This window comes from Lissotriton helveticus, chromosome 3_1 (genome assembly GCF_964261635.1).
Source record: "Lissotriton helveticus chromosome 3_1, aLisHel1.1, whole genome shotgun sequence".
Lineage (NCBI taxonomy): Eukaryota > Metazoa > Chordata > Amphibia > Caudata > Salamandridae > Lissotriton > Lissotriton helveticus.
Genome location: NC_136061.1, coordinates 1,969,556,474 through 1,969,574,140, shown reverse-complemented (window position 1 = coordinate 1,969,574,140; position 17,667 = coordinate 1,969,556,474). Strand labels below are relative to the sequence as shown.

The window sequence follows — 17,667 nt, the reverse complement described above, 5'->3', positions numbered from 1 at the left end:
AGGCCTTGGACTAGATACAAGACGCGTGGCAGCACTGTCATATTAATGCGCCCTAACCATGAAAGACATTTTGGGGTCCATCTTTTGAGATACATTTTGAACTGGTGAAGGGAAGGTAGAAAGTTGGCTGTATACAGTTCAGAACTTCTGGGAGTCAGTTTTATGCCTACATAGACTATTTCCTTTTTCTTCCATTGAAAGAAGTCATGGACACCAGGTGTTCCATTTCATGTGTGCGAAGGGTTAGGTTTCGAAGAAAAGATTTGTGTACGTTTATGCGGTATCCTGCCACCTTCTCATAGATAGCTACTGCTCTTTGCAGACAGGCTAAAGTGATGGAGGGTGCAGTGAGGGAGAATAACATTATCTGCAAAAAGAGATAGCTTGTCTTCTACAGATCTGAAAGGAATACCCTGGATTTCTGGTGTAGCTTGGATGGTTGCTGCGAGGGGGCATCCCTGGCGAGTACCCCAACTTAACTTTCAAAAGTTGGCATCCACCCTGTTAATCTCCACTTGCGAGAGAGGATTTACATAACACGCTTAAATCATATAAAAGAATTTGTCGGTCAAGCCACATTTATGAAGGGTTACAAACAACCAGTCCATCCGATGGCAATTTCACCGTCTAATGCTAATAGGATAGCCGGAATCTCTTTTTTGGTGGCTTTTTCAACCAGGCAAACTAGCGGTCTCAAGATATCATGCATTTGACGCCCTTGAATAAAGCCGGATTGGTCTAGGGGAATCAATTTAGGGAGGACCTATTCCAACCATGTGGTCAAAATCTTAGTATAGAGCTTTGCGTTTAGGTTAAGTAAAGCTATTGGCCTGTAGGAAGCGCAATATTGAGGGCCCTTCTGAGGTTTAGGAATTACAGAAATGAGCGGTTCGCTCATTGAGGAAGTAACCATTTTGTTAGTAGTTATGTTGGTGAAATAGAAGTTTAAGATAAGGAATGAATTCTGCACTAAAAGTTTTATAAAGTAGCATGGTGAATCTGTTGAGTCCAGGTGACGTTCGTGATTTACGATTAGCTATCGCCAATCAGACCACCTCCTCATCTATTGGGTTGCTTAGTTCCTCGTTTTGGGCCACTGATACCTGAGGCAGTGCTATTCTAGCCAAGTAATCTTGCTGGCTGGCTTCACAAGGTGGGTCTGAGGTATAGAGGTTTTTATAGAAATCATGGAAAACCCAGGCTTTGTCACGTTCAGAAGTTGCGGGTTCCCTTATCTCTGTCCAAATTTCATTAATATATTCTTTTTCGTGTTTGATCCTGAGTTGGGATGCTATGTGGGTGCCTACCTTATTTCCCTTATCATACAATAGATGTTTAAACCTTAAGAGAGTCAACTCAGCTCTGCAAGTATAAATGGCATTCAACTTGAACCTTAGGGCTGTGACCTTTCTCTGAAATGTAAGTGTTGGTGTTTCATTATGTGTTATCTCTGTGGAGAGAAGTTCTGCTTCGAAAGTCAATCAATTCTGAGTTTTCTGTTTAGACAAGGCAGAAGAAAGGGCGATGAACTTCCCTCTAATGACTGCTTTGAAAGTATCCCAGATATGAGAATAATCACATATCCTGTAGCTTATTTAGTTGGAAATATTCTTGAAAAGTTTTGCGTATCTCATCTCTAAAAAGACAGTAAGGCATTCAGTAAAGAATCAGCAACGGAGCTTCGGTTGGGGGGGGGGCCTATACTAGCATCAGCTCCACTGGGACATAGTCTGACACTGTTATAGGATGAAAGTCCCATGTTAAAATATCCAGACTTAAAGAACAACAAATAAAAACATAATCAAGTCATGAATAGGAACAGAGGGAATGTGAAAAGAAGGTGTAAATCTTAGTGTAACGATATGTAGATCGCCAAGCATCCAACAAGTCATTCGTCTGTAAAGAACGTTGTAAGGTGTTTGTGAAGGTGCCAGGGCTTGCCTGTTGTGGGTGTGTACTATCCATCTGTGGGTCCCAGATGAGATTGAAATCGACCATGAGTATAATATCGCCCTCAGCATATCCTCCTAAAAGTGATTGGAGAAAAGTGATCTGGCTGAATTTGGGGCATAAACTGCAGCAATAGTAGAAAGCCTACCAGATATTGATCCTAAACCATTAAGATTTGCCCAGCCCTGTCCGTTTTGTTCCCTAAATGATGAAAGTTGAGGGAGGAGTGGAATAACAGGGCCACCCCGCAGCATTTAGTAGGCGCGGATGATTGAAATAGTTAGGTAAAGCTTATGGTGAAGCAGTGTTTCTTCACGCAACTTCCAATGAGTGTTCAGTTGTTTTTGAGAAATTGAGGGTAAAGAATCTTTGTATATTTTGGCAGTTGGTCTTGCGAGAGGCCCTTGGCCATCCTGTGAAAGCGCAAACTCAAAAATAGGCCTTCATGCTCTCGCAGGAGCGAGAGGCTCCAGCGAGTCCTGCAATAGCAAGCACTCTGATTGGATAGCTGTTAGAATGTTAGAAATAAAATGGCGACCATTACCGTTTACTGTGAAAAATTTGAGGCTATATGAGGTGGCAGCAGAAAGGAATGCAGTCCCCCTTAAGTTTAGAGAGAAGGCTTCAGAGGGATAACTACTATAAAGAAAATAAATGTATATTGTTTAACACATTTTTAGGATCTGGCAGGACTTTCGTGAGAATGCGAATAGTAAAAAGGGGTAGATGAGTTCTGAATACACTCCATTAGTAGGAATGCCTACTGTGGGCATTGTTTTTGAGAGCGAGTGTCTAAGAGAGAAGTACTGTGATGAGTAGATGTTTAATTCCTATTTTCCCACAAAACTTTACTATCTTGCAGTGTTGTGAACAGTAGAAAGGAGTAGTAGATCTCTGAATACACTCTGGAATGCACACCTGTTACTGTAGGAAGGCATGGTTATGTTTCATAGGGTACCCCAATATAGGCTTGAGTAGTCACCTGACCATTCACCTACATTTACCGTACCACTGTATTACATAACAGGGTTTGGTATTGATCTTTTACCTAGTTAAGCGCTGCATAAATGTGTTGTTTTCCCCAAAAACTAGCCTCAATAATTATGCATAAGGATTCTCAGAATCACAGCAGGATTACCATCTTCTGCATAATAACTATGTATAAGGATCCCCCCTTCAGTCATCCTCGGCTGACATGACAGCACGGTAGAATCCTCTGAGGGTACCTTTTGGGTATATATATACACCACATCTTTGCCAGGGTGGGCAAAGGAGACTGACGCACAACGCTGAGGTTCCTGCATGCAGACACTCCAGCGCGCAGTGGTCTGACATCCCTTGCGGGGTGTCCATAGTCTCTCACATCAGGTAATGGGGTTGGCTACAGCCTAGGGGATTCGTGGCTCTACACCTACAAACATGCTAGGCACACTTTGGTACATCTAGTTAGGGTTGCATCGTAGGAGTATGCATTATTATTGTCATGTATTTATATGCTTGCATATATTCATTGTTTTTAGCACTATGGTAGGAATCTACCATCTCTTTACTCTGTTGGTGCTTAAGATCATTTATATGTGTTTCTGTCTCATGGTTGTTTCAGCACGCTTATTTTACACTAGAATGACGCCAGTTCAATAAATACTTATTGAAAAACTTCCCCACCGTTTATTCTGTGTATCTCTCTGAGACAAAGTGAGCACGAGTGACTGAACGAAAACTACTGTACTGTTTTCCTGATGGGACAGAGTTGTCATGCTCGATAGTTGCCAGGAACTATTCTCTCCTTAGTTAGAGGAGTTTACAGTGGAACTGCAAGCTAGCTAGGTATACAGGCAAACCTACCCGGTGGGGATGTCTGGAATCAGTCTGAACACCAATCCCACAGTCTATGTTGTCTAAAAGGGACTCTATATATAGGTTTATAGGTACTATAAGACTGTGTCTTACTGGAGATGGTGTTTATCAGTTTATTATTCACGCTTATCAGCTTTGTAAGAGTTGTGAGTAGAGTACAGTCTCTTCTCACACCCTACTATGTAAACCCATTATAAGAGAATGGAGTGTTAGCAGGGAGGAGAGTATACTATGCAAACCTGTCATCCAAGAGAGAAGTCTCTGCGGAGAGGCCGGTCCTTCTCCACACAGCCTACTACGCACATCTGTCTGCTGAGAGAGAGGTCTGGAAGGAGAGGTCTGTCCCTCCCCACAGTTTATTATGTACACCCATCATCTGAGACCGAGGTCTGGAAGGGGAGGCTAGTCCATGTAGACCCTACTTTGCGCACCTGCCATCTTCTTAGAGAGAGGTCTGGTAGGAGAGGTTGGTCACTGCCCACAGTTTATTATGGACACCCATAATCTGAGATGAAGGTCTGGAAGGGGAGGCTATTCCATGTAGCTACCCATCATCCGAGAGAGTATGACAGAAGAGGCAGCCCCTCCCTACCACGCACACCTGTCATCTGAGACGCCTAAAAGGAGAGGGAATTCCTTCCCCACCCCCTACTCTGCACACAAGTAAAAAGAGAGGGAGATCTAAAAGGAGAGGGCAGTCCCTCCCCACACCCATAATCTAAAAGAGGTCTGAAAGGATACAACTGTTCTTTCCCTCATCCTATTACGCACGCCCATCTACTGAGAGAGAGGTCTTATAGGAGAGGCTAATCTCTCTCCATACCCTACAAAACTTACCCATGTTCCAAGAGAGAGATCTAAGGATAGGGGCCAGACCCTCCCCACACACTACTATACACACCAGTCATCCCAGAGAGAGGCATCAGCGGAGAGGCAAGTATCTCCACACACACACACTACTACACACAGCAGTCACCTTACTATGCACACCTGCCATCGGAGAGAGAGATGTCTGAAAGAAGAGCCCAGTCCCTCCCCACATCATAGTATGCACACTTATTACAGAGAGAGAGGTCTGAGCAGGGAGGCCAGTCCCTGCCCACACCCCACTACACACACCTGTTATGTCTCAGTGGCGAGGATACTCTGTATCCCATACTAATATTTTCCTACAATAATGTTGCCATCCTGCGAGACTCTAGCGAGTTTGCAAGCTTCAGGGAGTGAAGCTTGCTGCATGGACATGTGCAATCTCACGAGACCGGCATGGAAAGTTACCGGGCCTGCCAATAGGTTTTTTATGATCCCACACAAGTCTTGCAAGATCATATGGACGGAGTGTTGAGGGGAGTGTTTAAAAAAAAAAAAGAAAATGGCCAATTGTTAATATTCCAATTGCATGGTTGAAGAAATGCTGTGATGTAATTGGGTGTAAAACCATAAAGCTCACATTGTTCTTGGTGATTTGGAAGAGAAGGAAGCCTGTTGGAGTTGTGCTCATCCGAAGTGACGGAATTTGGAACTGAGGCAGACTGGTCTCTTTAGCTGTATATAAGAAACTGCTCTAAGTTCCGGTAATTAGAAATATACTTTATGAAGTTTGATGAGGAGTGTCAGTAAGTGCACTACTCTTGGTAACTTGATTCTATACAAGGTTTAGTGTGTCAAAAGCAGTTTGTAGAGGAGCATGCTTACTAATAGAGGTTTTAAGAGGAAAACTTTAGAATGTGGAAAGATATCAACAAGTATTGGATGTAGTGTTAATAATGAAATGTTTAATCTGTATGTAGTTGTAAGTAAGGAAGTGTTCCTGAAATGATAAACGAAAGCATCTGCAATATGTTAATACAAGGCCTAAGGGTTTTATGAACTGCACTGTGCCAGTATTTTGCCCCTATGAAATGTTTGAGTGGAGATATTGTCATTAGATCACTGACATAACATCGATGTAATAAATATATATGTAAAAAATATCGATAAATAAATATAGACAACACAAATATCGACTCCTATACTTAAAAAGGTAAGTACAAAAATATTGAATAAAAAATATCGATGTAATAAATATAGATGTAAAAAATATTGATATATATATATACTAAAATAATATAGAATATATTAAATATTAATTTGAACAAAATACATTTATTTAATATACACTTTTACAAAGCATAATAACTTCATTACAAAAAATAAACACAAAAAAATTATTTATACATATATTTACTTTAAAATAATAATCTTAACTTTATTTTAATAGTTTTTAGTTATATATAGTTATCTATATACATAAAAAATGTGTGTCTGTCTGTCTGTTTGTCCTTTATGCATTACTACACCATTCATCCGATCGACACGAAACTTTGGGGAGTTGTTGAGTACACTCCCGCAAAGGTTTCTGGCATACATTTGTTTTAAATATCGGCCCCCTAGGGCCCTCATAATCTTTCGAATACTGATGTACGCACCAGACGGAAAAACAACAAATCGTGTATCCACAAGCACTCGAATAAATAAATAGAATTCAAACACCATTCATCCGATCGCCATGAAACTTTGGGAAGTTGTGGAGTACACTCCCACGAAGGTTTATGGCACAAACATTTTTTAAATATCGACCCCACAGGGCCCTCAAAATCTTTCGAATACTGATGTACGCACAAGACGGAAAACAAAAAAAGTGTATCCACAAGCACTCGAATACATAAATAGAATTAAAACAGCAATCATCCGATCGCCAGGAAACTTTGGGAAGTTGTTGAGTACACTCCCATGAAGGTTTCGGGCATACATTTTTTTTTAAATATCGCCCCCCAGGGCCTTCATAATCTTTTGAATACTGATGTACGCACAAGACGGAAAAACAAAAAGTCGTGTATCCACAAGCACTCGAATAAATAAATAGAATTAAAACAGCATTCATCCGATCGCCAGCAAACTTAGGGAAGTTGTTGAGTACACTCCCGCGAAGGTTTCTGGCATGATTTTTTTTGCCCCCAGGGCCCTCATAATCTTTCGAATACTTATGTATGCACCAGACGGAAAAACTAAAAATCATGTATCCACAAGCACTCGAATAAATAAATAGAATTGAAAATACACTTTGAAATGTTTTCCATATTAAAATGAATGTTCCAATAAAAATGACAATGTAAATTGAATGTTATAACGAGTTTCCTTGAATTTCCTTTCTTCGGAGATCGCAGCAACGCGCGACGGGAAAGCTAGTAAAAAAAAAATATATAAATAATTTAAATTATAAAAAGAATTCTAAAATGAATAAAAAAATTAAACTATGAAAAAATATTTCAACTTAAATTGCCCAATACAATAAATGCAATAGTAGGGAAAGTGTTGGATAGCAAAATAATTAAATTTACTATTCCAACTCCATTGAGGTACAAATTACTATTCCCACTACAGTAAGAGCGACAGTAGGGAAAGTGCTGGATAGGGGTGGGGTAACAATTAATACTCCAACTCCAGTGAATGCAACAGTAGGGATAGTGCTGGATAGGGGAGGGGTAAAAATTACTATTCCCACTCCAGCGAATGCAACAGCATATATATTAAAAATAAGAAGAACACATATTATAATATTAACTATTTACAACAAAATCCAACTAATATTAAATATAATAAAATAATTAATACATTTACCTGAAAATAATTCTTTTAAACTACAAAATATTTACAAACACAAACATTAATCAAAACTTAAATGTATTTATTTTATTTCCTAACCTAACACCATACCAATAACAAAACAGTTAAACATTTATATTAAAATGATTTACATAATAATCAATAAAAAATATGAATTAAAAAAAACTAACATTGACTACACAAACTTTAACACTATAATATACACACATCTAAATTAAGCTATAAAATAATAAAACAATTAAAACGTATTTAACATTTTTAACCTATTACTATTAACAGCTTATAATTACATAATTAAATGTATTTAATACCTACCCTTTTGCGCTTTAAAAGTAAAAAACACACAAAAATAAACAATTACACAAAATAAATAACAAATAATTAACATTAACTACTAACTATTAAACACTCATTACTTCCCACCCTTTAGTCCTATAAACACCATAACACGCCTAAAATTAATGACAATTACCATGATTAATTACCAATTAACTAACAACCATTTAATTAATCAATTACAAAAACAATTACTGGGGCCGTGGCTAGGAGCGTCAAGATGGTGGTCGCACTCGAAAAGTGCCCCGGACCACTCTGTCATCCGCTCCATTATCCACAGCCATCAGCAGTGGCGTTTATGCCCTACAGACTGCAATTGATCTGCAAGTGTGACGCCTTTAGTCTGGAGTGCCTGAAATAGCCGAAGTGCCCGCCAGCCGCCGTCCGGAGCCTTCCGGCGTCAGGGCCTTTGCTGCGGCCCGCTGACGAGGCGCATCATCCTCCTTGCTATTGGGGTTATCACCGGATGCCTACAGTGGACCACGGCATAACCGCCAACGCTGGGGACTCACAGACGCCTAGGCCCTGACGCATCGGCCCTTGAGGGCATTAGAGGCAACCGCAACCCCGTGCCACCGCGAGTCTGGAGTGCCTGAAATCGCCGAAGTGCCCGCCAGCCGCCGTCCGGAGCCTTCCGGCGTCAGGGCCTTTGCTGCGGCCCGCTGACGAGGCGCATCATCCTCCTTGCTATTGGGGTTATCACCGGATGCCTACAGTGGACCACGGCATAACCGCCAACGCTAAGGCGCTGACGCATCGGCCCTTGAGGGCATTAGAGGCAACCGCGACCCCGTGCCACCGCGAGTCTGGAGTGCCTGAAATCGCCGAAGTGCCTGCCAGCCGCCGTCCGGAGCCTTCCGGCGTCAGGGCCTTTGGTGCGGCCCGCTGACGAGGCGCATCATCCTCCTTGCTATTGGGGTTATCACCAGATGCCTACAGTGGACCACGGCATAACCGCCAACGCTGGGGACTCACAGACGCCTAGGCCCTGACGCATCGGCCCTTGAGGGCATTAGAGGCAACCGCGACCCCGTGCCACCGCGAGTCGACCCCTGCTGTAGATCCCCCTGTGGATCGAGGGCTGCTGTGGAGGCCTGAAAATCGCTGCGGCCTACCCGGCGAGGAGGTGGGCCATACCTGTTGTCTCCCTGGCGGTGCTTGGCGCGGCCTTCGCTGTTTCCCCCCTTGAGTGATCAGACGAGCTGAGGATCCGGCGAGTGCCCGGCCCAGCCTCCTGAGACCCTCACTATTGCCTGCTGGAACAAGCTGGGGTCGCCGCGGAGAGAGGGGACTGTCCAGGCCATGGGCTGCATAACGGAGGCCTCAGCGAACGCCGGAGAGACCGTGGGAGTGAATGACTCTCTCCGGGCTAGAAGCTGTGCCCCTTGTTGTGTGCTCTGTCGGCGGCGAGTAATTTCTGTCCCCGATGGTCCTGAGGCATGTGGTCTGAGGTCACCATCCTATACGGTGGTGGGCACTGATTAGCTGCCGCTCCCGCCTAGCCCAGCGCTCCCCGGGCGACCCCACCCCCTCTGAAAAGTTGGGATCGGGGGCTGGCTGCGCGCCTTGGGAACCCTCACTTGTTCCACCCCCGCCAGGAGGTGACGCCAGAGAGACACACTTGGCTGACCCTGGGTGCGAGAGGTGGGGGCCCTCCCCTCTCAAATAAAGACACGATCACGGATCTAGATCACGGATCCGGCCTACCCTGGAGGCCCCAGGGCGTCTCAGGCCTGGCGACTTCTGAAGAGCCGGCCACCGGAAGAACTGGATGGACTGGGTCCCATGTCACAGGAAACGCCCTGAGAAACTGCACTGTGCGCTGTTCCTCATTAAGCAGCTGGCTCCCCATGACTAGAAGACTGCGCTCCCTGGTGGGAACTGCTGGAGCCGAGCGTGGGCTAGTCGGGCCTGAAGAGGAGGCCATCCGGACCGACAGGGAAATGAGCTGTGCCCGGGGACAATCGTAAAGGGGTGGACTCGGAAGAACACCTCCACACTTTGTACTACTGGCTGGTCCTATAGTCCTGAGGGGCCCCTCCCGACCTGCACTCCATGAGGAAGACCTCAGCTGTTCCTCGGGTCCCTTCCCTGGACTCCTGACTGTTACCATCCTGCAGGTGGAGAGGACTTGGTCCGAGGGTCCCCGCTCCTCCCGCGCCGGGGTTCCAGCCAAGATCGTTGCATCCTACCTGGCGATCGGACCTAACCCACCTTCCAACCAGCCTACCCGACAAGTGTGGAGGTACGCTCCCCTCTTAGACCTAATCCTGATGCCAGCGCTTGCCTCCCCAGAGGGCCCGGACGCCGGCAGTGGGAACCACCTCTTGGACCCTGAGCCATGGGGCATCAGCGGCTGCAAATGCTGACCAGACAACCAGACCCTATCCAACTCCAGACCACCTTCCGAGAGGGGGTAGCAGTCTCCTTCTGAATCCCTGCTTGGGTCCTGCGTTGCGACACGCTACCACTAGGGCGGACCCAGTCACACTCGGCATCCAAGATGGGGAAGGATCGGGCCCCAAGGAATCCACCACCCAGACCAAAATGGACCAGTATACCACAAACGAATCAGGCTCAGTTGAAGGGGCGACTGGGGGCTCTTCAGCTCCCGGGAGCTGATCTTGCTGCATTCCTACAGGTTATTAGAGAATAAGATTGGAGCGGTCTCCGTGGATGTGGCCCTCATTCACCAAGACCTGTTCAATGCTACAGCCTGTATTTCAGAAGCGGAGTCCCGCATTTCTACAGCTGAAGACGACAACCGCCAACTGAAAGAACAGGTAACCCACTTACGAGCCCACAATAAGGAACTAAACAGAAGGGCTGAAGATGCCGAAAATCTGTCACAGCGCAACAACCTCCGCCTGGTGGGATTCTCGTAAGGGGGCCGAACGAGACCAAGTGACAGCCTTCCTTTAAAACTGGCTGACCTCGTGGATGCCCAGGGTCGCTCTGTCACCGTAGTTCGCTATCGAGCGGGCCTATCGATCCCTTGCGCCTAAACCACCTCCCGGCACCCCCACATTGCCCCATCATTGGCCAAATTTTAAACTTTAAAGATAGAAACGCTATCCTGAGTGCGGCCCGGGCCCAGGGCGCCCTGAAGTTTCAGAATCAAACAATAATGATTCTCCCAGTTTACACTAAGGAGGTTCAGGCCCAGCGGCGCTCCCACACAGAGGTCAAGCAAAAGTTTTGCAACTTGGGCCTTCAATACAGACTTCTCTTTCAGGTCCGCCTCAGAGTTGTGTTCCAAAATAAAACACATTTTTTAGAGTCTCCACAATCGGCCTGGACAACTGAAGAACGACCTTTCCGGGTCCGCTCCACATCCTCGCCTGGGCCATCCAGATCACAAGTAACGGATCAACTGTCCCCCAAGCAACGTAGGAGGCGCACACAATCACGTAGAGGCCGGGGAGCGCGCAAGGAGACTTCCCAAACACTCGATGCAATGGCACGGAAACCCAATGTTCCCACCAGCCTGTCAAGCCTCTCTTTCCCCCACATCAGGATGGTTCTGCGGATGAACTATCCCCCGCAGGGAGTCCCCCCACGACATTAGATCTGGCAATCACGGACTCTGATCTCTCCAGAAGCACTGCGATTTGAGGTATCAACGCCACCATTGAGGGGCGGGATTGGGAGGTTCCAACGGGAAGAGACACACACATAGCCCCCCCCCCCCTAGACCCCTCCACACAGAGCCCCCCCACAGAGAGCCCCCCACACACACACACACAGAGAGCCCCACACACACACAGAGAGAGAGCCCCCCCCACACACAGAGAGCCCCCCCCACACACAGAGCCCCCCCACACACACAGAGAGCGCCCCACACACACACTGAGCCCAACACACACACACAGAGCCCCCCCCACACACACAGAGCCCCCCCCACACACAGAGCCCCATACACACACACAGAGCCCCACACACACACACACAGAGCCCCACACACACACAGAGCCCCACACACACACAGAGCCCCCCACACACACACAGAGCCCCCCACACACACAGAGCCCCACACACACACACACACACACAGAGCCCCACACACACACACACACACAGAGCCCCACACACACACAGAGCCCCACACACACACAGAGCCCCCCACACACACAGAGACCCCCACACACACAGAGACCCCCCCACACACACAGAGCCCCCCCCACACACACAGAGCCCCACACACACACAGAGCCCCACACACACACACAGAGCCCCACACACACACAGAGCCCCCCCACACACACAGAGCCCCCCCCACACACAGAGCCCCCCCACACACAGAGCCCCCCACACACACAGAGCCCCCCACATACACAGAGCCCCCCCACACACACACACAGAGCCCCCCACACACACACAGAGCCCCCCCACACACACACAGAGCCCCCCCACACAGAGCCCCCCCCACACACAGAGCCCCCCCCACACACACATAGCCCCACACACACATAGCCCCACACACACACAGAGCCCCCCACACACAGAGCCCCCACACACAGAGCCCCCCCCCACACACAGAGCCCCCCCCCACACACAGAGCCCCCCCGACACACACAGAGCCCCCCACACGCACAGAGCCCCCCACACGCACAGAGCCCCCCACACGCAGAGCCCCCCACACGCACAGAGCCCCCCACACGCACAGAGCCCCCCACACGCACAGAGCCCCCCACACGCACAGAGCCCCCCACACGCACAGAGCCCCCCGCACACAGAGCCCCACGCACACAGAGCCCCACGCACACAGAGCCCCACGCACACAGAGCCCCACGCACACAGAGCCCCACACACACAGAGCCCCACACACACACAGAGCCCCACACACACAGAGCCCCACACACACAGAGCCCCACACACACACAGAGCCCCACACACACACAGAGCCCCCCACACACACACAGAGCCCCACACACACACACAGAGCCCCACACACACACACAGAGCCCCCCACACACACAGAGCCCCCACACACAGAGCCCCCACACACAGAGCCCCCACACACAGAGCCCCCCACACACACACAGAGCCCCCCCACACACACACACAGAGCCCCCCCACACACACAGAGACCCCACACACACAGAGCCCCCACACACACAGAGCCCCCCACACACACAGAGCCCCCAACAGACACAGAGCCCACACACACAGAGCCCCACACACACACAGAGCCCCACACACACACAGAGCCCCACACACACACACAGAGCCCCACACACACACACAGAGCCCCACACACACACACACACAGAGCCCCACAAACACACACAGAGCCCCACACACACACACAGAGCCCCACACACACACACAGAGCCCCACACACACACACAGAGAGCCCCACACACACACACAGAGAGCCCCACACACACACAGAGAGCCCCACACACACACACAGAGCCCCCCACACACACACAGAGCCCCACACACACACACAGAGCCCCACACACACACACAGAGCCCCACACACACACACACAGAGCCCCACACACACACAGAGCCCCCCACACACACACACAGAGCCCCACACACACACAGAGCCCCACACACACACAGAGCCCCACACACACACAGAGCCACACACACACACAGAGCCACACACACAGAGCCACACACACAGAGCCACACACACACACACAGAGCCACACACACACACACAGAGCCACACACACACAGAGCCACACACACACACACACACAGAGCCACACACACACACACAGAGCCACACACACACAGAGCCACACATACAGGGAACAGAGGCTAGAAAAAACGCTCACAACGAGGGAACAGGGGGCAGGAAAGCAAGCACAACCAACGAGGGGGCAGGAGAGCAAGCACAACCAACAAGGGGGCAGGAGAGCAAGCACAACCAACAAGGGGGCAGGAGAGCAAGCACAACCAACAAGGGGGCAGGAGAGCAAGCACAACCAACGAGGGGGCAGGAGAGCAAGCACAACCAACGAGGGGGCAGGAGAGCAAGCACAAACAACTAGGCATTGTAGGGTGACGTTACATCCTACCTTTGGAAACTGATGTGCTTGTGCCACCTAAGGTAGGCCTACATTGATGGCGTGTTGGTCCACCCACCTAGACCCAAATGGCTTGACCTGAGACCTATGCATCTTCAAAACACCATGCTTTGGAACTCTACTGCTGCCTCTTTGCCCGGTGGTCTTTACACTGGTGCCCCTTCATTCTTTGGCCTCCTGCTAGAGATCTCAAGCATCCCTGATCGGCCTCTTCACCTGGAGACTGACCTCAGGAACCACTGCAATAGGCTGAAGAGCTTCGTCTCCAAAGAAGCTGTGGTCTATACACTGGTTATCATCGCCAAAGAAATTCCTTTTCACCTTTGGCTTCGTGCTAGAGGTCTGAAGCTTCCCTGTTGCTATAGTGGCGCTTCACAACCAATAAAGGAATACAGTCATGTCTCATTTCTGCCATCACCCCACGCCTCCCCAATCAAGATCTCGGTCGGTGAGTTCCTCTCCCCATGCCCCAAGGCAATTAAAAGTTGCTGCCCTGAGAAAGGGTGAAGAGGAGAAGTGGCAGAAATGCAACGAGAACGGGTAACGAGTAGGGGAAACGGGGAGACAAGGAGGGTAATGGGGGGCATGGAAGGAACTAGGCGGTGCAAACACAACACTCAAATGAAAGATGAAGGAGAGTGAAGCGCGTGTAAGGCCACAGAGGAGCAGCGGGGGGGAGGGGAGGAGCAGCTGGGGGGGGCAGCGGGGGGAGGAGCAGAGGGGGGGGAATGGCGGGGGGACAGCATGGATAATGCATTTAACCCTCATTCAAGATGAGCAGTAAATGTGCTACCACAGACGGGCAGGGGTGCCCCGGCCGAGTGCGGATTCAGCGCGCTCAATCAGCGCCTGCAGGGACCATTACTGAGGGACAAAGAGAGAGACTGTCAGCAGCAGGCCCGGGCTCCGCAAATCCATCCATAAACCCGGAGCTCTTGTTCAAAATTCCTACCCCGGGCCCATAAATCCGACATGCGGCTGTGGTGGTGCCACGCTTCACCGGGCGGGCCGCTGCACCGCAGGGCGGACGGGTCAGGCATTCCTTCGGGCCGTCGGGAGCGAGAGGGGCAGGAAAGCAAGCACAACGAAGGGGCAGGAAAGCAAGCACAACGAGGGGGCAGGAAAGCGAGCACAACGAGGGGGCAGGAAAGCAAGCACAACGAGGGAAAGAAGAGGCAAGAAAACGGGCACAATCAGGGAACAGAGGCAAGAAAAGGGAGCACTCACCGGAGGACTCGGCAGCTTCTCTACTTCTTCCGGCGGCTGGCCAGCAGAAATGGCTTCTGAAAAGCCCCAACATTTTCGGATTCGGGGGCGTAGTTTTCAGTCTTTCTTCTTCCCATTGACTGGAATGTAAAATTCCAGCCAATGGGAAGAAGAGAGAAAGAAAACAGAAAGAAAGTAAAAAAACACGCCCCCGAATCCCGTCTTCAACGGAGTGACGCCCCTCTCCTCCAATGGCTGGCCTCCGTTTAGGAAGCCAGCCAATGGAGAAGAGGGGCGGGTTCAAGCCCCCATACTGTCAGCCAATGGAGAAGAGGGGCGGGTTCAAGCCCCCATATTGTAGACAAAGTCTCGGAGCGAGACTGCGCAAGCGCAGCCTTCGAGTCAGAGACCTAAAAAGCAGTCTTATCTGGACCAAGAGCTGGCTTTCTGCCAAATTTGGTGTAATTCCATTCTGCAGTTTAGGCTGCAGTTGTGTCTGAAATTCCTAGGGGAATTAACATGGGAAATACACTTCTTTTGACACCCCCTCAAAATTTTTCTCGGCTCCCTCTTGAAGGATCACACCAAAACGTCCCATGCACAACTAGAATCACTAGTGCACTTTTGTTGAAAAAACTGTAGTGAAGATTGGTCAAATGGTTCCAAAGATACAAGCAAATCAAAAACACTTTTCCCACTGAAACTAGGTCCTAATTATAACTCCTAACTATCTACAATCATCTACAGACACGTTCAGGAATGGGTAATATATAGGGATAGTGAAGGTTTTTAGGTTTGAAGGACAGGTAGTGAATAGGGGTAGTATGATGTGATTAGGGTTCAGGGATGGGTAGTGTATGGAGGTAGTATGGATTTTTAGGGATGCAGGTATGGATAGTGCATAGTGTTAGGAAGGCGTTTTAGGCCTCAGGGATGGGTAGTGTTGAGGGTAGTAAGGGAGTCTAAAGGTTCAGGGATGGATTATATATGTAGCTGGTAATGGTTTTTAAGGTTTCAAGTAAGAGTAGTACAACGTGGTAGTAAGGTGTTCATGGTCTGGGGAATGACCCTTGATGTTTGATTCAATGACAGAGCTTTGATAAGCCACCTTGATGATGTAGGTAAGCTGAAACAAGGTATTTTGGTAGTAAGCTAGGTTCCGCGTTAAAGCCGAAAGGCAGTACCTTGAATTGGTAGCATTGACCATCTACTCTGAAAAGGTGGTATTTTTGATGTTTTTGATGGCTCAGCAGATGGAAATAGACACCTTCTAAATCTAAAATAGTCTTGGTTATTGATTGTAATACATCTTTATATTGGTAGCAGTCTAAATGTTTCTTTATAAACTTGTTCGGTGTCCATAGATCTAGACTGGGCCTCCATGCTCTGTTGTTCTTTTTCCAAATCTGAAGGATTCAATAGTATGTGGCACTGGCTCTAGGGCCTCCTTGACTGGAGGCGATGTTAGTGGCACCGAAGTGAATTCTATTGATGACCATGATGAATTATGTCCAACATCAGTGGTCTGATTTGCCAGCCTGATAGATATGCTCGTAACCCCCCTCCCACCCCACCCCCCACACACTGGCATTACCGGTAAGGGGGACAGGCCACTCAGGAATTCTGGAGTGGCAGCTACTTTCTTAACCTTTGTTGGAAGATGGGTATTGTGCGATGCTGCATTCCTCATGTTACTCCTTTTCCATATTGAGTGGTGGTCTGAGACTGGATAGCAGTCTTGCTTGACAGATGAAAGGGAGACCAAGGACACAGTTGAAAAGATAACTTGACCTGATTACTGAAGTCTGTAATATAAATAGGGCTGTCTCCACTGTAGAAAGCCAAGTGGTTAACTTATGTCAGTATTGAACTTCATAACTTGCAGGGTCTCATTAACACACTTGCCAAGTAAATGTTGATCAGTGGAGGGCATATCAATCACTCTTGACTGTATTCTGGCTCAAAAGTTGTACTACAAAGCAGCCTGTCTGAAAATGGTGATTGAATCATCCATTGATGCAGCTATGAGGGTCAAAGACATGGCCTCCCTTATCTTAGAGTGGTGTTAGTCTGTTCTCTGCAGTCATCAGTGAGCTTTTTGATGAATGGGGGCTATGTCGTTCTATAGCGGTGTATCATAACTCAACACTCACTATGTTAGCCATTGCTGCAAATATGCCACTCTTTTTCCTGTTGTGTTGAATCCTTTTCTGAGGGAATCGGAGATGGTGTCGCTGGAATACTTGACTTCTGTTGTGCTTCTACTGAAATGACCATTTTGACTCGGGTTAGAAAGCATGCTGGGATTATTTCGGGCATCTTGTATTTCTTTCCTAGTCTAACAATCAGTGTGGATCCTGTTACACAGTTTCACATGCAAGAAAGGCCCTCTGCCTATAAGTAGACCAAGATTGTTAAACGGAAAAGGCTTATTTTCAGTAGTGGTCATGGGCAAATCACACTTCTGAGCCTCCTTGTCCACCAGCATCTGGAAGCCTTAACACATCATCTGGTGCAGTCTCTTGAGATTTTTCTGGGCTTAGCTTCTCTCTGGGAACACAGTCCTCACATTGAGGGGCATGATGATCTTCCTGTGAGGTGTTAC

At 48.2% G+C, this 17,667-nt stretch overlaps 1 protein-coding gene across 1 annotated transcript in view; it reads right to left on the bottom strand.

Annotated features, from left to right (window-relative positions):
- The window catches only part of SPG21 (SPG21 abhydrolase domain containing, maspardin), a 328,125-nt gene that overhangs the window by 14,934 nt on the left and 295,524 nt on the right, over window positions 1-17,667 (bottom strand). The gene's annotated exons all lie outside the window — the stretch shown is intronic.